Consider the following 24,145-nt stretch of genomic DNA (forward strand, 5'->3'; position numbering starts at 1 on the left):
CTCGCAGGCGCGGCCGCCGCCTCCAGGAAGCCGCGGGGTGGTCGCGGGTGCGGGACCTCTCGCCTCCGGCCTCGCCGCCGCCGGCCTGCAGGGGCTGCGCGGGGGTGCGAGCCTCCGTCGCCGCTGTCACCGAGCCGCTGTCGCCGCCCCGCCGCTGGTGCGTGAGTGTGTGCGCGCCTGTGTCCGGGCGAGTGTGTGTGTCTGCGAGCGGCGCCCGGCCTTTACTATATACACCAGGGGTGGGAGGAGGCGGGGAAGGGGAGGGCTTGGGGGAGGTGGCGGCGGAGGGGGGAGCCGGAGGGGGGCGAAAGGGTACCCGAGGAGGCGGCGGCGGAGGAGGGACAGGTGATCTCGCCCACGGGGAGGGCGTGGCTGTGGGCGGCGCGGGGTGTCAGGAGGAAGGGACGCGACGGTGGGGCGGGAGGGGGGGTGGCCGGGGAAGGCCCGCGGAGCGGGTACCCTGCAGCCTCCCGGCGGGCTGGGGACCAATTCCAGACCCCGGGAGGACGAGGAAAGAGGAAGAGAGCGAGGGGGGAGCAGAGGCTGGCCGGGGAGGGCGGGAGAGCTGGGAAGGACCCAGCCATCAGCCCGAAATCCCAATTGTCATCCAGGTGACTCGCCTTCTCGCAAGATATGAGAGGATTGGGAACAAACGTAGTCCACGCACAAAATCTAAATTTCCACCTCCTCGCCGGCGAGGCGATGCGTGTGTTCCTCTGATGGCGTTTATTAAGCACCTCGTGTTTGCCAGACACCAGACCCAGAACCAGAGTTGCCGAGATGCTGGAGCCATGGTTGCCGCCTGGAAAACGCATAACAAGCTTCAGTCGCACCCTTGATCATTTACAAATAATAATAAAAACAGCAACCCCCGCCCTTAAAAATGTTTTTCAGAACGCAGAGGAAACGACTACGTTAATTAATCCCTAAAGATGTAAAGGGTTTTTTTTTTCTTTCTATTATTCAAAAATAGGGTGAAGATATTTGAGAGACCACAGAGAGCAGGAATTACTCTCATCAGGACAGAGAGCAGGAGGAATCCAGCTGTCCTGCGCGTTTCAAACCCCCTCAGGCCGCGGGTCTGTAAGTAAGAGCCATGACAGCCCTCCAGTAGAGTTTAGGGTGGCCATCGAATGTGCCAGACCCGGACAGCAGGCTTGCTTATACTTGGTGTGGGAACCGGAGTGTGTTGCAAACGTTCTGTTATGACGGCGATGTGGGCTAGCAAGATGCCGTGGCGAGGCGTTATGACGTTTCACGGGCGCTTTGGTCTTTGTGGGCCCTTTCCTCAAAAAAATAAATAAATTTATATATATATATTTAGAGCTGTCTTGATAAAGACAAATATATCGATAGATACAGTAAAGCCTCTTTTTTTTTTTTTTTACCTAAAAGGTCATTTATTTTTGCCTGATTTGAAAAGAAATGTAAACATTTCGTGGCGTCCACAAAGTGTGCGGGGGGCCCAGGCACTGTGCCTGCTGCGCTCGGTGGCGAATTTGGCCCCCCTGGATGACCATTTCTTGATACCGAATTTCCTCTTTTGAAACAGAAAAGTTAAGAAGGACCCAATTGAATTGGGGCAGAAAGACACACAATGAAAGCCCAAGCTTCGATAATAATGAATACCAACAGACAGTACCAGTTCTCATTTGTTTCGGTCAGGCTCTTGGGGTTTTCAATCAGCTCCGAATCATTAATGATACCTGTGGAAAGAGTTGCCTGTGCCTGTGTCTTCAACCATTTCAGTAACGGAAGGCTTCCTCTGCAGATCTCGTAACTGTTCTGAGTACTTGGATCAGGTATGTGAGGTGTTGGTTGCCAGGACCTAGGTTGAATAAAACTAAAGACACAGCTGGGCAATTATAATTGGGCAAGTTCATGGATGAAAGATCCATAAAGGTTGTGTGTGTGTTTAGGGGGCATGTGTGTCTAAGGTAGGCTTGATATCCTGCAAGGCAATTACCAGCCTGCTTCTTTTGTTGGCCTCGTCACAACCCTGGGTTAATGTTTCATCCTCTCTGGCAGTCGTGATTCATATTTGCTGCCCTTTGAGGTGTTTCTGTTTTCGGGAGAGTCTATATTGATTGACATTAATACATAATAAACAGGCATCGTGGCCTCCATTCCCAAAGAAATGTACAGTGATACCTTTCTGTATAAAAGAATTGTGGCTGCCCTTGCAGAGGAAAGGAAAAAAGGAGTCCCCAAAGGGCAGGTCTGGAAATTGGGGGGGGGGGGGGGTGAGAAAGAGAGACAGAATCAGAGAGACAGTGGGAGAGAAGGGGGCATGTAGGGGGAGGTTGGGGACTGGAATAGGATATTAATATGGAAGAATTGTGTTTGCACAATTAAAGCGGTGCATAAGAAAATGGAGGGCATAAAGGACAAGCCCAAATAGCAGGAAAGAAGAATAACAACAACAAAATCGAGGGTCAGTCCGGATGATTTTTGAAATCTGTAATTCTAGTATTTGGTGATTTTCAGTAAGGACCCAAGACATTTCCCATCTCAGATCTGATTCTTTGATCTGTATCTTACTTTTCTAACCCAGTATCTCCTCATAGTCTAGTCTTCCCATACTCACCAGATGAACGATTCATTTATTTAGCCAATAAAGGTTTATTAAGCATTGACTGTATACCAGGCACTGAGCTAAGGACTGGGATTAGGACTGGGATTAGGAATGATTGGTGACACAAAGGAATTCACGGGCCAGTAAGTGAAGAGTTAATAATGCAATGTGTACATGATACGTTCGAACATGGGCTCCTTGACCCGCTCAGGAACGGGCCTGTCCCTGTACCGAGAAGGAGTGGGGAATGGGACGAGGGGGCAGGGCTGTCAGAAAAGATTTCACAGAGATGGTGACAGAAGCTCAGTGTTGAGAGCTCAAGAGGAGTTTTCTAGGGCGAGGGGAAGGCATGACAAGTGGCGGGAACAGCAGGCACCAAAGCATAAGGCGCAGAGCATCTTCTGGAGGCCTCAGTTATTGTGAGACTGGAGGCAGAGAAGAAGAGCAGAGGAGAGAGAAAAGGCAGGTGGGGTCAGCTGAGGTCCTTGGTCTGCCTTGCAAAGGAGCTTTTCCTGGTAGTTAGCGGGGAGCCACAGAAGGGCTCTCAGCGAGGGAGTGATGAGGAAAGAACTGGATTTAGGAGCCAGGACTCTGGCAGTCAGTGCGGAGAGCTGACTGGAGGGACACCAGCCTGGCGAGAGGCTGTGGCGGTGACTAGGGTTGGAATCGAGACAGTGCCAGCAGAGCTGAAGAGGAGGCACTGGAGTCCAGTGATCCTAATGGTGCAGACTCCGCAGGACCTGATGGTAAAACCGGCCTGGCGGGGGGTGTGGTCCCTGAGACAGAGGGCCTGCAAGTTCATTTGGACAGTGAAAGGAACACTGGTAGGGGAGTGGGGAAGTGAGGCAGAAGAGACAGCAGCCACTAGGGTTATGTTATCACGGCCTTTTACCCCTGCGGGCGTCTGGAGCTTAATCTCACACACAGACTCTTGGACATGGTACAAAACACCCACTTCAGAATTATCCCGCTCAAGAGGTAAGAAAGCTAGTTGCGGGTCATCCCAGGGAGGCTGGCAAATTCTGGCCCGCTGCCCGGCTGAGGCAGAGGGTCCTTCTCAGGTACGGAGCTGCGGTACTGGCCGCTGGGGCACACACCCACGGGGCATGCGTGGAGCAGGGTCAGTGTCTGCTCCCGGGAGTTCTGCTTAGGACATCTTGAGTTTGAGGAACCTGTTGGGTGGCTACATAGACACGTCCACAAGGTGTTTGGAAGTTCAAAAGTGACGCTGGCGTTGTTAGGCCACGGGTGTTGGATGAACCCGGATGGGGATGCGCTCTGCAGAGGGCATGTGTAAATCGAAAAGGTGACTGAGCCCCTACTTGGAGGCATGCCGATATTATTTGACCTGACCTGCCTGAACGTCATTTGGGGCTTCTCAAGGGGCCCCTGAAACCCCCGAAGCTGTAGGTGCCAGTTTAGTGCTCATGAGTGTGGATGTGTTTGGGGGAAGAGGGCTCGTGGCTTTTAAGAGATTTTTAAGAGCTTTCTATTTGAAGCAGAAGATGGTATTTAAAGTTGAAACTTCTTTTAAAACATTTTTTGGTGGTCAACAGTATTTATAGGATGATTCAGTGCTTGAATGAGGCAGACATTTGAAAATATAAACACAATGCAAAGGGCTGCATAAGGAGGGAAAAAACACATATTGTCAGGGGTAACTGGAACACAGAGGATTGAAATCAAATCCAGGCTTAGGAAAAGATGATGGCAAGCATTCAGAGACAGAGTCCAGCAAGAATGACATTTTTACCTGAGGAAGGTTCAGAGCCCATGGGGTAAGGGAAAGATTGAGTATTTTGATAGCACAGAGACTTCTAATGGGGTCTGCACGAGGGCTGCAGAATTCTTCATGAGAAGATTTCCTGTGAACTGTGTAATGCCCGGGGGGAAAATGAGCAAAGATGGAATCAAAGGATATGTGCCCTGGTCCTTCAGGTAGTCGGCCAATGAGCATCAGCTGAGCAGCTGTTACTTCCCAGTACTGGCCCAAGTGCTGGACCCCAAAGGGTGATCAAGCATCATTCCTGCCCAGCACTGAGTCCCTCTCAGTGGTTGTAGCTCCTTCTAGTTTCAGTCAGTAGAGCCTTGTGAGAAATTAGCAAGAGCAAGGAGCAGGCTCCTCACGAACAACTGCTGGTGGCCGTCCCGCTCTGCCTGCCCCCATTCCTCTTTCCTAGGGGAAGCCCAGTGCTGTTCGGGGATCCATCCCTCTCCTAGGAAACCCACGTGCCTTTAGAATTTGATCCCAGCTTCAGGGAGGGTCTGTTTGATCTAAGGAAAATTGTATTCCTCATCACCAAACAGATCAGAGAAGAGATTTGCTGGGGGCCTAAGGGTAAGTATTTATTTGTTGAGGAGAGCATCCCTTCTTCTACCGATGGATATGAACAGGATGCAACGAGCAGCAAAAACGTGATGCAGGTGACCGTAGAATTTAGCATCTAAGCCAGGACCCTACTGAAGGAGAAAAGGGTTGCTATTAATGGCTGTGTTGGGCCCAAAGGCATAAACTGGGTCTCCCCAGCAAACCAGGCTGTGTGGTCATCACCCCATCGTGGTGCTATAGAGCAGGCCTAGGAGGAAGCGGATGCTGAAGGCAACACCACAAAGAAAGAACCGGGACCATGCTGACGTTGTTGAGCTGCTAGAGTAACCAACTCCGGAGCCCCTCCACCTTGGCCTTCCTTTATGCCAATTATTACATTGCTTGATAGGTTCAATTTCTTTGAGTCAGGTCTCTATTGCTGGGTGGTGAAAGCATCCTAAGCCACACACGAAACCAGCTTTTTGGATAGGATGGTTTTTGTTTTGTTTTGTTCTTGTTTTGTTTTAGTCCCTGCGGGGTACAGCCTATTCTGGAGACAAGTGATCTAGCAAAAGCAAGTACAGGGAGGAAGTGGGTCGGGAATCGACCTTTTAATCAGTCTGTAACGAGAAGTGAAGAAAATCATCTAAACCAGAACGTGGTTGAAGGACGTGGTTCCGCTGGCATGGAAGGCCAGTCGTGCGCGTTGTTTTCATCCTGGCTGTGTCTTAAAGGCATGCTCCTGCCTCTCCAAAGGTGCAACTCCTCGCCAAGGGCCAGGACAAGTTATCTCCATCTCCCACTCTGTCACTAAGTAGCTGAGGTCTTTGGACAAGCTATCTTCTCCCTCTTGGGACTTGGACTCCTGGGAACGGTCGTAGCCATCCTCTCCCTTAGGTCTTGTCTTCTAACTTGACTGTTAGCATCGAGGGAGGCTCCAGGGAGTATATCTTCCACAGAACCTATAGAGTACGTGAGCCAAAGGAGATAACTCTGAAGAGATTACATAGTACTCTTTATACACATAGGAGGTCCTCGATAAGTCAGTGTCAAATTTGTCGTTCTCTCCCCTCACGTTTGTAGTCTGGTCTCTTATTCCTAAACTGCTTTGACATCCGTCATCTTGTACAAGCAATGTAAGGCTCAAATGCACTTCCCTTTGGGCGTGGAAGGAGGATGGTGCCAAGGGGGAGGCTTGTGGTTGGGGGGTCACATGACTGTCACGTGAGGCCGGCGGGCTTGCCCACATCAGCGGGGCGTGGCAAGTCTGTAGGAGGCACGTGAGCAGCCAGGCTGCGTGACACAGAGCTAGGGTCTGTGCGTGTCACCAGGACAAAAAGGACAAGAAAGAGGAATCAGAGCCAGGATAAGGACTGGGAGTCGGGGACATGAAACAATAAGGCCGTGGGTTTCGCTTAAGTGGAAAAGCCACCCAGACTTGATCTTGAAGAGGTGACTTGTTTTTGCCAGATGGGACACCTGTGCCAACTATGGTGCGAAAGTGGTTGAAATACCGACCCATAAAGGACCGGGAGGGGCCGGCTCAGAGGGGACACCACAAGAGGGGCAGAGCAGGTGCCTTCACCCAGCCTTCAGCTGAGGAAAGGAAGGCCTAAAGAGGATGTGCAAGAACTGACCGTGCGCACGCCGGCCCACGCTTTCCACAGGCCCGTGCCCGTTCTGCAGCTGGCCCCACCTTTTCCTGTTTACAAATTCAGTCACAAATGACCAGACTGATCTCCCAGAAAGAAAGGAAAAATCTGCAAAGTTGCCCTGGAGTAACGAGGTGGACACTGAGTACAATCCAAACCACACCATAAAAAACGAACCGCTGAGACCTTCCCAGACGAGGAAGGTCTTAGAGAGGACGGCCAAGTGGTGGCCTGCAGTATCTCCAGGCACCCTGTATTAGTCAGCCAAAGGGTGCTGATGCAAAATACCAGAAATTGGTCGTTTTTTATAAAGGGTATTTATTTGGGGTAGAAGCTTACAGTTACCAGGCCATAAAGAGTAAGTTAACTTCCCTCACCAAAGTCTGTTGCCATGTGATGGAGCAAGGTGGCTGCCAGGGTTCAGGCCTCCTGGGTTCCTCTCTTCCTGTGGTTCGTTTCTCTCTGGGCTCAGCTCCTCTGTTTTCTTCACAAGACCAATTGTGCCAGGTCAGCATCTCCTTGTCATCCCAAAATAGCTCGCCATCAGCCTCTGCCTCCCTCGGCCCCTCTCGGGTGAATCCTCAGAAGCTCTCCCCACCTAAGATCACCCTTGCTGGTGCCTGAGCCAGCCCGCAAGACTTTGGGGTTGGAAATGAAGCTGCCCCCTCCTGCCCGGGCTCCTCATGCTCCTGAACTGAGCCCACGGGGCTTTGCTCATCCACGGAGCCATGGCACTCACCTGTCACCCTCCCCGACACCCTCCTCGCACACCGGGCGCCCAGAGAATTAGGCTTCTGCATCCATTTCTCCTCATAGCTCTCAAACTTTCCATTGGAAACGTTGCTCCCCCACAGAGTGACTTTGCCAACGTGCCCCCATCAAGGCTGGTGTCTATGTTGCTGGCCACGTGGGAGAGAGGAGGCTTCTCATTCTCTGATGTCCTAACAAAGCGATGGTCCCCAGACTTGACAAGAGTGCTCATGCATTGCAGACTGCCACCCTCCTCCATGATCACTTTCACGCCTTCTAGCAGATGCGTCTTCATTAGAGATTTACAGTGCTTGTTTTTGTATTTTGCAGAATAAACGTTTTACAAGCAAATAGATATGACCTTTAGGAAAATATAATAGTAATGCTTTAGAAAAGTATTCACAATTAAGTAGAAATACTGTATAATACATTCAATTTATTCTTTTTAGAATGAATTTTTCATGATAATTAAACATAAGTGTAATAGAGTATTTTATCTGAAGTATAAACATTCAATAACCACTTTTAATTGTGTTCATATTTTTTTCAAGTTTTTCCTTTTATAAAGGTATTTACCACACTGAAATAGTATCACCAATGATTTTCTTCCTGCTTTGTCTCACAGTATCTTCAACTAATAAGCATTTCCCATAACTTCACATAATCGCAATTAACACTTTCAATGGCTGTATACAATTTTATTAAGTCAATTCACCACCATATACTTAGCTTTTCCCTTACTGTTGGAAGTGTAGGCTATTGCCAAATTCTGCTCTTATAAAGAACACTACAATTAGTGTCTTTGTGTATATCAATGTTCACCACTAATCATGACTTCTCAGAATAAATACACAGCTGTAATATTTCTGGGGCAGACAAAAACATGTACATGTTGTCAAACTGCTTTACAAAAATGAAATCCCACTTACCACTCCAAATATGGGGTTTGAGAGTACCTGCTTTCTGAGTACTGCCAGCCTAGACCAAAAAAAATTGTCTCGTTTTGTTTTAAACTCAGTTTCTCTGGTTACTAGGGAGGCTAGCCCTTTTTATATGTGTGCTTGCTACTTGTATGCCAAGGGAACTGTCATTTCTTACCTTCATCTACCTTTTAGGTAAATCATAGTGTTTGCATCTTATCGTTGTGGGTATGTCCTTTATTTAATAAATAATAAATGTATGTCCTAATGGCAACAAACATATCCTCCCTTTTTTGTTGTTTCGTGAGTTCTGACAACTATTTTATAGACAAGTTGTGTATTTTTCCAAAGTTAAAGTCTATCTTTCTTCTGCTTTGTGATGTCTTCTATTATTTGAGTCACAGCTAATCTACCCTAAAGAATTCCTTTTATATTCATTTAGAATTTGGATTTTTTTTTGGTAGGGTGGGATGCTAACTGTATCGTTTTTTCCTCCAGTAGTTGACTAATTGTCTCAAAACTATTTAATATGAATATGCTTCTTTATTGATTTGGGCTTTCCCTTTCAGGAAACAGTAAGCTGATATTTAATAGCGTCTATTTCTTTGCTGTCAGTTCTGTTTTGTGGCTCTGGCTCTCTATTTTTAAAATTAAACTCTTGATTTTAAGGTAATTGTAGATTCACATACAGCTGTAAGAAATAATACAGAGATCCTATGTGCCCTTTCCCAAGATTCCCCCGAGTGTTGACGGATCTAATCCATCCATCTTATTCAGTTTTTCCTAGTCTGACTTGTAGTCCTTGGTAGGTGCATGTGCACATGCGTGTTTTTTAGTCCTGTGTTACTTTATCACGAGTAGGTTTGTGTCTCTACCATCACAGACAAGATACCGAACTTTTCCATCACCATGAGGATCTCTCCTGGTGTACTTGTATAAGCACATCCATCTCTCTTCCAGACTTCCATTCCATCCCTAAGCACTGACCACCCCCACTCTGTTCTCCACTTCTAAAATTTTAAAAATGTTATATAAAAGGAATATAATTTTATGTAAATGGTGTATACATGGAAGCATGCTGCTTTAACCTTTTGAGATTGGTTTTTTGCACTCAGCATACTTCCCTGGATAGTCACGCAAAATTTTGCACGTCTCAATGGCTTTTTCCTTTTTATTGCTGAGTAATATTTCCTGATATGAATTGTGCCTCCGATCATTTAGCCTTTCACCTCTTGGAGGTAATTTGGATGGTTTTCTGTCTGGGGCTATTACGAATAAAGCTGCTATGAACATTTATGTACAGGTCTTTGTGTGAAAGTAAGTTGTCATTCTTCTGGGATAAATGCCCAGGAGTGCAAGTGCTGAGTCCTATGATAGTGTGTGTTTAGTTTTCAAATAAATTGCCAAACCAGTCCAGAGTAGCTGTCCCATTTTACATTCCCATCAGAAGTGTATGAGTGACCTAGTTTCTCTGCATCTTTGCCAACATTTGGTATTGTCACTATTTTTCATTTTAGCCATTCGAATAGGTTTTAATTTATTTCCTTAATGGCTAAAGCTGTTAAATGTCTTTTCATGTGCTTATTTGCCATCTGTATATCATCTTCAGTGAAAGGCCTGTTCTTTCCTTTGCCCATTTTCTAATTGGATTGTTTGGTTTTTTACTGTTGCGTTTTAAGCATGTTTTACATAATGTAGATAACAGCCCTCTGTCAGATATGTGGTTTGCAAACACTTTCTCTCAGTCTTTAGCTTGTCTTTCTAACCTTGTAATAGGGTATTTCATGGAGCAAAAGTTTTTACTTTTGATTAAGCCCAATTTATCAATTTTTCCTTTTATGGTTTGTGCTTTTATAGTCAAGTCTAATAACTCTTTGCAAAGCCCTTGATTCCAAAAATTTTTTTGCTGTTTTTTTCCCTAAAAGTTCTATAGTTTAACATTTTGCATTATATTTGTGATCCATTCTGAGTTAATTTTTTTTTTTTTTTTTTGGTCCCAGTGCCAGGATTGAACCCAAGACCTGTATGTGGCAACCTGGGGCTTAGCCACTGAGCTACATTGGCCTTCCTGAATTGTTTTTTTTTGTTTGTTTGCTTATTTGTTGTTTGTTTTTGTTTTGAAGAGGTACTGGGGGCCGAACCTGGGACCTCCTATGTGGGAAGCAGGTGCTCAACTGCTTGAGCTACATCCATTCCCGTGCTGAATTAATTTTCAAATGACTTGTGATGTTTTGGTCCAGGTTCATTTTTTCCCCTATGGATGTTCAATTCCTCCTGCATCATTTGTTGACAAAACTATCCTTCTTGCTTTTGCACCTTTGTAAAAAATCAGTGGGGTTTGTGGGGAAAAAAATACACTAAATATAAGCTATGGATTGTAGATAGCAGTAGTAGTATGACGGAGTTCGTTCATCATTTGCAGCAAATGTGTTATAACAATTTAAGGTGTTTGTGGTGGGGTGATATATGGTAATCCTATATGATATGCATGATTGTTTTGTTAACACACCACTTCTCAAATAAAAAAAGAAATTAAAAAATTTTTAAAAACCATTGGGACATTTTTGTGTGGGCCTATTTTTGGGTTTTCTATTTTGTTCCATTTTTTTTTTTAAAGATTTATTTATTTATTTATTTAATTCCCCTCCCCTCCCCTTGTTGTCTGTTTTCTGTGTCTTTTTGCTGCGTCTTGTTTCTTTGTCCGCTTCTGTTGTTGTCAGCGGCCGGGAAGTGTGGGCGGCGCCATTCCTTGGCAGGCTGCTCCCTCCTTCGAGCTGGGCGGCTCTCCTTATGGGTGCACTCCTTGCAGCGTGGGGCTCCCCTACGCGGGGGACACCCCTGTGTAGCAGGGCACTCCTTGCGCGCATCAGCACTGCGCATGGGCCAGCTCCACATGGGTCAAGGAGGCCCGGGGCTTGAACCGCAGACCTCCCATGTGGTAGACGGACGCCCTAACCACTGGGCCAAAGTCCGTTTCCTTCTATTTTGTTCCATTGATCTATGTGTCTATTCCTCCACCAATACATATTGTTTTGATAACTCTACCTATATAATAAGTGTTAATTTTGGGTAGAGAGATTCCTTACACTTAGTCCCCCTTTTCAAGTTTGTTGTAGCTTTTGTAGGGCCTACACCTTTCCATATGAATTTTAGAGTAAGTTTTTCTATGTCTACAAAAAAATCTTCCTGGGATTTTAATAGGAATTGCATCAGTTTGGGGAGAAATGACATCTTTAGGATGTTAAGAGTTCTAATTCATGAACATGGTATGCATTTCTATTTATTAAGGTCTTCTTTACTTTTTTTCATCAGCATTTTGTAATTTCAGCATACAGATGCTGTACATGTCTTGTGAAGTTTAGGCCTAAGTATTTTATTTTCTTTTGAGTGAATGTAAATGGTTTTGTGGGTTCTTAAAAACATTTTATTTTTAAAGAAGCTTTAGATTGCATAAATGTTACATCAAAAATATAGGGGATTCCCATATACTCCACTCTCTTCCCCCTCCCACACATTCCCACATTATCAACATCTTTCATTACTATGGTACATTTGTTACAATAGATGAATACATATTGAAGCATTGCTACTAACCATGCTCTGTAGTTTACATTATAGTTTGCACTTTGCCATGCACAATTTTATAGGTTTTGACAAAATATATAATGACCTGCATCTGTCATTGCAATGTCATGCAGGACAATTCTAATATCCCCAAAATGCCCCCACATTACGACTATTCTTCCCTCTCCCTCCCCTCAGAACCTCTGGTGGCCACTGCTTTTATATCAATGATACAAGTTCTTTCATTGCTATAATTATAATATCTACTTTAGTCCATATTTGCATTCCCTCCTTATGTTTGTTCATTCCTCAATCTTGAGGATTTGGGGATGGATGCCCACTCTGCTTCTGATTGAAAGGAGGCTTAGATCCCAGGGACAGATGGATGGAACTGTCTTGCTTGCGGTTGTAGATACTTTCTAAGTTTGAGGATAGGTTTTGTCCATCATTATCCTTTTGTTAGTTGTCCTGGGTGAGTCCAGTGAATGGGAGAGTAGATGTTGCAACTTTGCTGAGATTCAAGGCTCAACCAGCTAATGAACAGATTGAAGATTTAAGTCTCTGGGACATATATTTTGAAAGTATAGTGTTAATTGTAGGTTCAAATAAAAGAGGTAGAAGTGCCATGTGCAGGGAAATTATAAATGAGCCTAACTCTGTTAACATTGGAGAACATATTTTCCAAAGTAAGGCCCACTGACAGGGTGCCAAATTCCTGAGATTATCTGCCCTGCTTATGTGTCTAGAGCCCTCACGAGCTCCGCTGTTTGAGATACTGTTTATTGTGGCAGTCAGTGAGGTCCTGCTGAGACATGCATAAGTGTTCATAGCGGCATTCTTCACTATTGCCAAAAGTTGGAAGCAACCCAAGTGCCCATCAACAGATGAATGGATTAGCAAATTATGGTATATATATATAATGGAATATTACTCAGCTGTAAGAGGGAAAGCAGTATTAACACACGGGACAACATAGATGAATCTCGAAGATCTTATGTTGAGTGAAGTAAGCCATTCACCAAAGGACAGCTATTATGTGACCTCACTGATATGTCTTAAGCAAATTGAGCAGGCCCACAGAGCTAGAGTCTGGAAGATAGGTTATCAAGACAGAATGGGAGTAGAGTGTGGTGAGCCGATGCTCAATATGGGCAAAATCTATGCTAAGGTAGATGGATGGGGGTGATAGTGGGGCAGTGATGTGATTGGGTTCAAGGGTGTAGGAATGGGATGGGGGAGTAGGGTGGGGGGGTTGGGTTAGACTATCCATGGAACTGGGGGGAGGGTTGGAGGAAGGAACAGGTGAATTCCAGAGATTTGCAGGTCTGTGGTTAAAACTAACAATAGTGGGAATGTTCTTTTGGCAAATATGGTAGAGGAGGGTTACTGGTGTAGGGTGTCGGTGGTGGAAGGATATGTGGAATAGGGCATACCTGGGGCATACCTCTGTGGAATATGGAAGTGTTCATCTTGTCATAGTGTGTTATCTCAGTGGGTGGAGACCTACACAATAAACAATAAAATAATAACCACCCATCCTGGGGATTTCTGCTATGTTCTCAATTAGAGGGGCAGGAATCTCTCAAGAACATAGGCAGTGCCTAATAAAAGAAAACAGCCCAATATGTCAAGCCCTCAATATTATTGCAGGAACCTTATTCTTCAAAAATTGAAACTTAGTGATTACCATAGATTCTGAGGGGAGGGGGAGGGAAGAATAGAACAGATGGTATTGTGTTTTTAATTTCAGTTTTTGCATATTCACTGTTAGTATGTAGAAATGAAATAGATATTTGTGTATTCATCTTGTATCCTGTGACCTTACTGCCCTTATTACTCACTTACTAGTTCTAGAAGTTTTGTTGTTGTTGATGTTGTTGGTAACTACCTTGGGATTTTCTACATAGGCAATCATGTCATCTGTAAATAGGAACAGTTTCATTTCTTCCTTTTCAATCTGTATGCCTTTATTTCTTTTTCTTTGTTGCAGTGGCTAGAATTTTCAGTACTATGTTAAATCAGAGTGGTGAGAGTGAATAATCTTTTCCTGTCTTAGGAGGAGAGCATTTAGTTTTTCACCATTAACTATGATGTTAATTATAGGTTTATTGTAGATGTTCCTTATTACGTGAAGGTAATTTCCCTTTACTTGTAACTTGCAGAGAGGTTTTATCATGAATGAGTTTTGAATTTTGTCCACTGCTTTTTCTTTATCAATGAATATTGGTTATCTGATTTTTCTTATTTTGCCTGGTGATATGATGAATTACACTGGTTTATTTTTTTATATATTTTTATTAAGCTTATGAACTTACAAAACAATCATGCACATATGTGGAATTCCCATACAACATACCTCCGCCAACACACTACATTGTTGTAGAATATTTGTTACCAATTATGAGATAATAACATCAGACTATTACCACTAACTGTGGTCTATAGTGTATATCTGGCGTATTTTTTCCATACCCCCGATTATTAGCACAGTACATCTTTGGCATTAATGCAAGAATATTACAGTATTGCTGTTGACTTAGTCCGTAAGTTGCATTAATTATATTTTTCTGAGGCGAACTTGGCCCAGTGGTTAGGGCATCCGTCTACCACATGGGAAGTCCGCGGTTCAAACCCCGGGCCTCCTTGACCCGTGTGGAGCTGGCCCATGCGCAGTGCTGATGCGCACAAGGAGTGCCCTGCCACACAGGGGTGTCCCCCACGTAGGGGAGCCCCACGCGGAAGGAGTGCGCCCCATAAGGAGAGCTGCCCAGCGTGAAAGAAAGTGCAGCCTGCCCAGGAATGGTGCCACACTCACGGAGAGCTGACACACAAGATGACGTAACAAAAAGAAACACAGATTCCCAGTGCCACTGACCAGAATACAAGTGGACACAGAAGAACACACAGCGAATGGACACAGAGAGCAGACAACTGGGGGGGCTGGGGGGGGAGAGAAATAAATAAATAAATAAATAAATCTTTTTAAAAAATTATATTTTTCCCATGCTTCTCCACATTCTTACCATATTACAGTAGTGATGTATGTTTGTTCTGGTTCACGGGTCCTTAACAAGGAGTCTGTAAGCTTGAATTTAAGTAAAAATAAATTATTCTTGTGGGGATGTGTTGGTGCGGGTGTGATCTATTTATTAAATAATACACAGTAGAGTGTGGACTTAGTAAGGGGCCCGTGTTTTTCACGTGACTGGCAAAGGGTTCTGTGGAACAAAAAGATTAAGAACCCCCATCCTAGTTCATGGAAGACATTTTTGTATTTGTACTATTAATGACAATTCTCACCCACCTCTGGGTTCACTGTGTTATTCACTCCCTAGATTATTCTCCAGCTTTCTTTCAATTGACACTTACATCCCTAGACTGCCCTTTTCAGCCACAATCCCATTTATAAACCAGCTGTGTTCGTTCTACTCTCTATAATGTGTTACCACCAACTCTATCAATTTCCACACTTTTACTGTCAGGTTAATTAAAACTTCTATATACATTAAGCATCAGTACCCCTTCTCAGCCTTCTTCTTATCTCCTAATAACCTATACTCTGTGTTTTAACTCTATGCATTTATTCTTCATATTTAGTTCATATTAGTGAGATCATGCAATATTTGTTCTTTTGTGTCTAACTTATTTCACTTAGCATAACGTCTTCAAGGTTCATCCATATTATCATATGTGTCCCAATTTCATTTATTGGGCATAGTATTCTATCTTATGTATGTACCACATTTTGTTTAGCCATTCATCAGTTGATGGACACTGGGTTTTTTCCACCTTTTGGCAATTGTAAATAACGCCTCTATGAACATTCACGTGCAAATGTCTGTTCGTTTCGCAGTTTTCAGTTCTTCTGGATATATTCCTAGTAGAGAAATTGCTGGATCATATGGCAGTTCTTTATTTAGCTTCCTGAGGAACTGACAAACTGTCTTCCACAGAGGCTGCACCATTCTACATTCCCACCAACAGTGGAGTGTTCCTATTTCTCCACATCCTCTCCAGCACTTACTGATTTTTTTTTTTTAAATAATGACCATTCTGTGTGGTGTGAGATGATATCTCATTGTCATTTTGATTTGCTTTTCCCTAATAGCTAGTGATGTTGAACATTTTTTCATGGGCTTTTTGGCCATTTGTATTTTCTCTTCAGAGAAATGTCTGTATAACTCTTTTGCCCATTTTTAAATTGGATTGCTTGCTCTTTTATTATTGAGTTGTATAATCTCTTTATATAGAATAGAAGTCAACCATTATCGGATATATGATTTCCAAATATCTTCTCCCATTGAGTGGGCTGCCTTTTAACCTTCTTGACAAAGTCCTTTTAATTACAAAAGTGTTTAAGTTTGAAGAGGTCCCATTTATCCATATTTTCTTTCATTTATTGGTTTATTTTTTTTTAAATGAAGCTTTGTGTTTGTTTTTTTAAAAAATTTTATATATATATATATATATATATATATATTTAAAGGTTTATTTTTTTATTTATTTCTCTCCCCTCCCCTCCCCACCCTCCTGCCTTGGTTGTCTGTTCTCTGTGTCTATTTGCTGCGTCTTCTTCTTTGTCCGCTTCTGTTGTTGTCAGTGGCACGGGAATGTGTGTTTCTTTTTGTTGCGTCATCTTGTGTCAGCTCTCCGTGTATGTGGCACCATTCTTAGGCTGCACTTTCTTTCACACTGGGCGGCTCTCCTTATGGGGTGCACTCCTTGTGCGTGGGGCTCTCCTATGTGGGGACACCCCTGCGTGGCAGGGCACTCCTTGCGCGCATCAGCACTGCGCATGGGCCAGCTGCACACGGGTCAAGGAGGCCCGGGGCTTGAACCGCGGGCCTCCCATGTGGTAGACAGATGCCCTAACCACTGGGCCAAGTTCGCTTCCCTATTGGTTTATTTTTGAATGAAGAACCAGACTTGCATATCTGGAATAAATCCCAACTGATCATAGTGTATAATTCTTTTTCTACATTGTTAGGTTTGATTTGTTATGATTTTTTTGAGGATTTTTGCATGTAAGTTCATTAGAGACATATTGGAGTATAGTTTTCTTTTTTCTTTTTTCTTTTTGTACTATTTTGTCTAGTTTGGTTATCATAGAATTTTGCCTCATAAAATAAGTTGAAAAGTTTTCTTCCTTTTCTGTTCTCTGGAAATATTTGTGTAAAATTAGCATTAATTCTTTAAATGCTTAGCAGAATTCTAAAATGTAACCACCTGGGCATGGATATTGGGGGAAGGGAAGCATTTTTAATTACAAATTCCATTTTGTGTGTGTGTTTATAGGTCTGTTCAAATTATCTGTTTCATCTTGGTTGAGTTTTGGTAGCTTGTGGTTTGGGGAGGAATTGTCAAATTCTTCTACGTTGCCAAATTTGTAAGTGTAGAGTTGTTTGTGGTATTCCCTTATTATCCTTTTAATGGCTACAGGATCTGTCATGTGGAAACCTTACTTCAATTTAGTTCCTTTTACCTTTTTTGCTTTTAGATATCATTGTCTTTAATATCAGATGGTACTATAACTTGTTTCAATCATCAAATATAATTTATAAAACTTGTGAGAAGAAGGGTAGTCTATTGTATGTACCCATATGTACTCTTTCTCTGTTCTTTTTTCCTTTCTAATGCTCCAAGTTTCCTTCTTTTATCAGTTCCTTTACTGTTTGAAGAATTTCCTTCAGCCAGTCTTTAAGCGTAGGTCTGCTAGTGACAAATTATATTATTTTTCCTTTGTGTGAGAATGTCTTGACTTCCCCTTCATTCCTGAAAGCTATTTTTGCTGGATATATATATCTGGATTGACAGTTCTTTTCTTTTAGAACTTGTAAAATATTCTTGTTCCATTTTCGTCTGGCCTCTATAGTTTCAGGTGAGAAATCCACTTTCATTTGAATTTGGGTTCCATTATAGATAATGCATCATTTTTCTCTGACTTCTTTCTAGTTTTCTTTTTTTTTTTTTTTTTTTTTAAAGATTTATTTATTTTATTTAATTCCCCCCCCTCCCCTGGTTGTCTGTTCTTGGTATCTGTTTGCTGCGTCTTGTTTCTTTGTCCGCTTCTGTTGTCGTCAGCGGCACCCGCTTCTGTTGTCGTCAGCGGCACGGGAAGTGTGGGCGGCGCCATTCCTGGGCAGGCTGCTCTTTCTTTTCACGCTGGGCGGCTTTCCTCACGGGCGCACTCCTTGCGCGTGGGGCTCCCCCACGCGGGGGACATCCTTGCGTGGCACGGCACTCCTCGCGCGCATCAGCACTGCGCATGGGCCAGCTCCACACGGGTCAAGGAGGCCCGGGGTTTGAACCGCGGACCTCCCATATGGTAGACGGACGCCCTAACCACTGGGCCAAAGTCCGTTTCCCTCTAGTTTTCTTATTTTCTTTAGTTTTCATAAGTTTGACTGTGATGTGTCTGGGTGTGGATTTCTTTGGTTTTATCCTATATGGGAGTCACTCAGCTACTTGAATGTGGGAATTCTTTTGCCAAATTTGGGGGTATTTTCAGTCATTATTTCTTTGAATACTCTTTCAGTATTCTCCTCTCTTTCTGGGACTCTGATGATATGAATGTTGACTCTTTTTTATTGTCCCATAGGTCCCTGAGAATGTTCATTTTTTAAATATCTACTTTCTCTCTGTTTTTCAGGTTGGGTAAAATTCATTGTTCTGTCCTCACATTCACTGATTGTATCTACTGACATTTCTATTCTGCTATTGAGCCCATCCAACAAGTTTTTAAAATTTTTGTTCATATACTTTTCAGTTATAAAGTTTCCAATTAATTCATTTTTATAACTTGTATTTGTTAGCTGAGATTTTCTATTTTTTTTCCATTTATTTCAACAGAATTTGCTATTGCTTTTTGAAGCTTTTTTATTATGGCTGCTTTAAAATCCTTGTTAGATACTTGCAATATCTGATTCATTTCAGTGTTGGTATCAGTTGATTGTCTTTCCTCATTCAAGTTTTGATTTTCCTGGTTCCTGATAAGGAGGTGATTTTGAATTGTATCCCAAACATTTTTGCTATTGTCTTAGAAGACTTTGACTCTTATTTAAATCTTTTATTTTAGCAGGTAGTCACCCTGATTAGGTTTAGCTAGCAGGTCCTGGCCTACTTTTGTGGACTCTCATTTCAAAGATAGTTTAATGTCCAGAACCTTTGCAGTGTTATTTTAGTCTTCTTCATTTGGCACTGCTAATGCTTGCACTGGTCCCTGGTGGTATTGCCTGAGGGGACCAATGAGATTTCCCCAGGCTGGGCCATCTACTGCCTCTGGGTAGAGGAAGGGAGTCCCCCTGGCCATAGGGATGAAGAGTGTTTCCTGGGCTAGGTGGCTTGCTGTAACAGTATCCCCCTTGCTGATGTCTTTCAGGTGCCCCAGTATCTCTTGGTCAGAGAAGAGAGTCAGGTTTATGGGGAAAAAGAGGCTTCCTGGGCAAAACTACTTGTGTGTGGTGGAATCCCTCTTGCCAGTGGCAATCTAGCACTCTGGTATCTCTTGGCAGGGGAGAGACGTCTCGGGTCTTGTGAGGGAGGAGAACACTACACTTAGCTGCTTATTCTTAGTAGGGCTCCCAATCCATCCCCCTTGCCATCACTGCTAGGCTCATCTGGTATTGTCAGAGAGATTCCTGTTTGATCTAGGGGAGGAATGGACCTGTTTCTAGGTTGGGGTTGGGAAATTCCAGGCCTGAGTTTCCTTCTTCTGTTAGTTGGGGGACTAAGAAACCTTGCTGCTGTGTTGTTCCTCCAGTCTTAGGATCCCAAACCAGCTCACTTTCCTCTTACCATCTTTCTGAATTCTCCTTTGGTTGCATCTTGAGTTTTTCCTAGGGTTTATAGTTGTACTTAGAAAGGAAGAGCAGGGAGAAACAGGTCTACACCATCTTGTCCAGGCCAAAACTTCTTTTTTAATTGTTCATTGTTTATTTTAAAACTAAAGAACAATTCAAGAAAATGATTGTTACTTATTATTATATGATTGATCCTAAAAATAATTTTGGCATAGAATAAAAGGGGATTTTTAAAAAATTATCTTCTCCAGGTGTCTAATATACTAGCTCTGCCGCTGGGAGTGAGCTAAGTAAAAGAAGAGATTAGAAAGATTGTGAAGAATGGCCTTGAAACCAAGAGTGGAAAGAGTGTTAAGAAGCTGAGAGGGTTTATTATTATATGTGTTTTCTGCTGGGATTAGAAACGAGAGGATCTGAAGCATTAGGTGGCTTGCCCAAAATTGCTTGGGCATTTGGTTGCAGGATGGTTGCAGAATTCAGGATTATGACATTCCAAGGCCATGGTAACAGCACACAGTTTCCCAGGGCGCTGCTTTCAAACTCCAAACACAACACTTGCTAGAAGATGTACCGCAACAGTGAAATAGACCTTTGGCCTATCTGGCAAATGAACACAAAGCTTCAATAGAAACAAATGTTTATGAAATTTGACTAGTATTAAATGTCTGCTATTTATTGTCTCTTAATCATTCTGCTTGGAGGGGGCTCAATTAATGTTCATTTCAAGATAATAATTACCAAGTAGAGTGCCTACTCATTGAGGGAGAGTATTAAATTATTACTGGCATTTGAATAAATTTGTGAAGCCATGGCTTATGCCTTCCAAATTTCAGCTTTTGACCTTTAGAATTTATCCAGGACAATTTCTAATATGTCATAGTTCTCTGAGTTTCATTTGCCCATGTTCATTTCCATATTGGCTAAACCTTTGCTCCCAATAATGTATACAGGATTTCAGATAAAAGGTGACCACTTAAATGTCTTTGAGACATTTCATTAGATTCCTAAATTGACCCTGAAAAAGGCTGAATATATACAATGGATTTTTATTTTTTCCTTTTCAAAATGAATTATTTTTTAAAGAAGCTCAACACAAGAGACAAAAAGCAACAACACACACACACAAAACCAAGCTGAAGATAGCATGCTGGATGATCTGCTTCACAAACAAATACAAAAAGTCTGTATATTTTGGCAAGTGCAATTGGGCTGTGGTTATTTGTTATAATGAGCCGTGGGGAACTATTCACTCTAAGTAGATTAAGCTATCTTTGGAAGCTCTATTAACACTTTCAGGACATTGGCATGCCATATCTCCTACCCCAAAATTTCCCCTAGCACATTAAATAGCTTTCCAGCATCCTGGAAAAGTGAGCCACACTTCCCAAAGTGTCCATCTCACAGTTAGCTGACACTTCTGTCTGAGGAGTAGCTGGCTCCGGGGGTCTTAGCATCTTCCTGCACGCTTTACAGTAGTTGTGGCAAAACTTTATGATGCTTTGCTAATTTGAGACCTCAGAGCTGAGCTAATGAATCATGACTCTACGAGGAGGTGACATGGCAAAGATTTGGGTAAGAATGACCGATTAGGTTTATAAATTACAGCTGCAAGAATTGGTCCACTGGTATAGATTATTTCTTAACTTGGGAGCATTTTAAGGGGTCAGGTCCACAAAATATCATTCTTATGATGTGCAAAGGACTCACCAAGAGACAGGGTGCACTCATTTACAGGGCAGGCTTTAACATCTATCATTCTGCAACGCATTTGTCCTTCAGTATCATGTTTTCAACTGATGCTTCAGAATATCCCCCTGCACCAATTATTACCCCAAAGGGAAGTGAAAAAAAAGTCATTGTTACTTTTTCTACAGTGTGGCCAGTTCTGCAGCCTCAAAGTCAAGTGGAGAAATAATGATTTGGTATTAAATAATTCTTTGATTATTTGATATTAAAAGAAACCCAAATATCTCCGAGATCTTGGGACTATGAATGAGGTCAAATTAATCCAAACTTCTTGGCTGTTAATTCCACCTACTTAATCAGAGTTACCATCTTCCCAGAAAATCCCCTCCCAACCAGGGATTCCTGGATGTCCCTGGGGACAGATTTCACAGGAAGCTAATGCACCAGTATGGAAGCTGTAATCCCCCCTCAATACATCCACTGTGATCAAATTGTCTTCCTCTCCTACAATGGTTTCCCCTTTTCAGTGTCATCTGCTTAAAAGGGACGTGAGTGTCTCTTCTCAGTGCTGCTGCTGCTGATAAAAATTCCAACTTCCCGATCAAGTGAGCTCTCTCATAAGACTTCCTAAACTGTTGGTGATGCAGTAACAGAGGGGCACTCTGTTGTGGGCAGCAGCTAGGAGAATGTCTGTCTTCCCCCACCACATGATGTTCTTTGTCACCTGAGCCCCAATGCACACAATGCTTCAGTTCAGTCTCACCACGATTTCTCATAAGGACAGCTCCTTCAATGTTGGAACCCAACACCTTTCTCCATCAGGGCTCAAAACCATTCCATCAAACCAGGCAAGGACAAAAATCTTGCTTTCTCCTCTCTGGTCCTCATTTCTAATTTATCTGCCCTTCTCTACCTCCATATGCATGCATCTAACTCCTCTTTTTTCCTTCAGACATAGCACTAAAGAACTCAAGGACTCATGGACATCAGTTCTTGGAAATACTGCCCACTCTGCCACAACCATCCCCTCCCTGTGGTAAGTGATTCCCTGTAAGCTTCATTCTCCATTGGCCTCAATCCTCCACTTGGCTTTCGCTGTTTAGACCTGGCCTTAGATTTTCTAGAGCAGGGGTAAGTAAGATAATTTACTGGAAGTGAGGGAAACAAAGATTAGAATGGATAGAAAGATAGATACAGATAGGTAGGTAGATAGATTGATTTGGTTTTATTACTCTTTAATATATAGATCAACACCAGTGTCCTCCCTTTGTTCATATGAGAGGGCCTATGTCCCATGTGGTTTTCACGGTGTCCTGGGAAAGGAAGGAATGTTCCACAACTTAGATGAGTTGGCATTGGAGCCTTCATGTGACCATATCTTTCAGCATATTGCAAAGTAGGACAGTTTATGTGTTCCAGGTTAAGTGGCTTTACAAATTATGTTACCCAGTTTTAAATAATAGCCCTCTAAAATTAGGCAAGTGACCTTTAAAAAAATGCCTGAAAAGGTACCATAACTCAAGATACTATCATTAACGCAAGCCCACAGGACTACAAGAAAATGGCAACACTGACAATTCTCTGACCCCCAGTGGTAGCTCAGCATTAGACATATATAAAACAATGACATACCAATTAGATTACTTTAAAAAATGAGAAATTATTAAGGAGACCATTTGAAATATGTTATCAACAATCATCTTAGTGGGGTTCCCCCACACACACACATAAACAGACCCCAAGACAAAGATTTGGATGCAAGTATCTTATCTGGGAGGTGATTCCAGTAGCACAAAGAGGGAGTAAGGAGGTGTAGCACGTTGATATAATTGATGAATTCCAAAAAGAAATATTGATTTATGCTTGTAATATGATCTGTACCTGTTATGATTGAGTTAGGATTAGGGCGTTGCATCCCCACTGCTTGGTGGGTGAGGATTCACAAATAAAAGGCATGGCAAAAGACAGAGTTGGGGATTTCTGATATTAGAGTTTGATGCTGAAGACCTGGGAAGTCAGCATGCAGAGGAAAGAGAAGCCAGCACCAGGAAGGAAGGAACCTTGAACCCAGAGAAAAGCAAGCCCCAGGAACGTAGGAACCTGGGAAGCCTGAACCCTCGCAGACGTCGGCAGCCATCTTGCTTCAAACAGACTTTGGTGAGGGAAGTAACTTATGCTTTATGGCCTGGTATCTGTAAGCTCCTACCTCAAATAAATACCCTTTATAAAAATCAGCCAGTTTCCGGCATTTTGCATCTGCACCCCTTTGGCTGACTAATACAGGAGGCGACATACAAATGGCAGGGAAGCCGATAAGGGGTATGTTGATGAACTGGGTTACCTCTTTGGGCACCTGGAGCTCCATCTTGCTGGGGACCCTCTGAATTGTCCCTCTGAGGGGCAACTCATTGTTGGAGAGTCATTCCTGGGGCGTTAGAGCCCTGGCGCTCCGGGCCTCCCCCGTGCGTACTTGACCACACTCTCAGTCAGAAAATGCATTCATGCAGAGACGTGGAAAGCTGTTGCTTGCACAGGAACTTTCTGCAGATGATCATGAGGGTGGGCCGAGGGGATGGAGGCTAGGTCCTGGTGGTGTCGGCCACAGCAATCAGCCTCGTTGTGACTGCGTATTGTTTGTTGCGCTAGTAGAAAACTATGGTAGGGAACCCTTGTGATTAGTAAGATACTTTAAAAATAGTATTCATTCTATCTTTTCTTCTAGCTTCAAGCTATATTGGTGTGTACATGTCTCATGATGTACATAATGCATTTGAGTGGTAGTAGACAAATATAATTTAGAAACAAGTATATCTGCACAGGTGGTTCCTGCTCAAAATATTTTTATTGATAGGTGTCTGGATGTGTTTTGGAGGCCACTCATCTAAAGGGGG

The 24,145-nt window shown here is 43.2% G+C and overlaps 1 protein-coding gene and 1 long non-coding RNA gene across 2 annotated transcripts in view; one reads left to right on the plus strand and one right to left on the minus strand.

The window, feature by feature from the left end:
* RAI2 (retinoic acid induced 2) overlaps positions 1–72 on the minus strand; it is a 59,515-nt gene extending 59,443 nt beyond the window's left edge. The window contains exon 1 of the mRNA XM_058292226.2: positions 1–72. The gene's annotated coding sequence lies outside the window, so the exon portion shown is untranslated.
* Positions 73–23,488, plus strand: LOC111761394 (uncharacterized). The gene is made up of 4 exons (XR_009184485.2): positions 73–157; positions 974–1,083; positions 22,207–22,290; positions 23,245–23,488. It is a non-coding gene; the product is annotated as an uncharacterized lncRNA (long non-coding RNA).
* Positions 23,489–24,145: the final 657 nt, after the last annotated feature.

This window comes from Dasypus novemcinctus, chromosome X, assembly GCF_030445035.2.
Source record: "Dasypus novemcinctus isolate mDasNov1 chromosome X, mDasNov1.1.hap2, whole genome shotgun sequence".
Classification (NCBI taxonomy): Eukaryota; Metazoa; Chordata; class Mammalia; order Cingulata; family Dasypodidae; genus Dasypus; species Dasypus novemcinctus.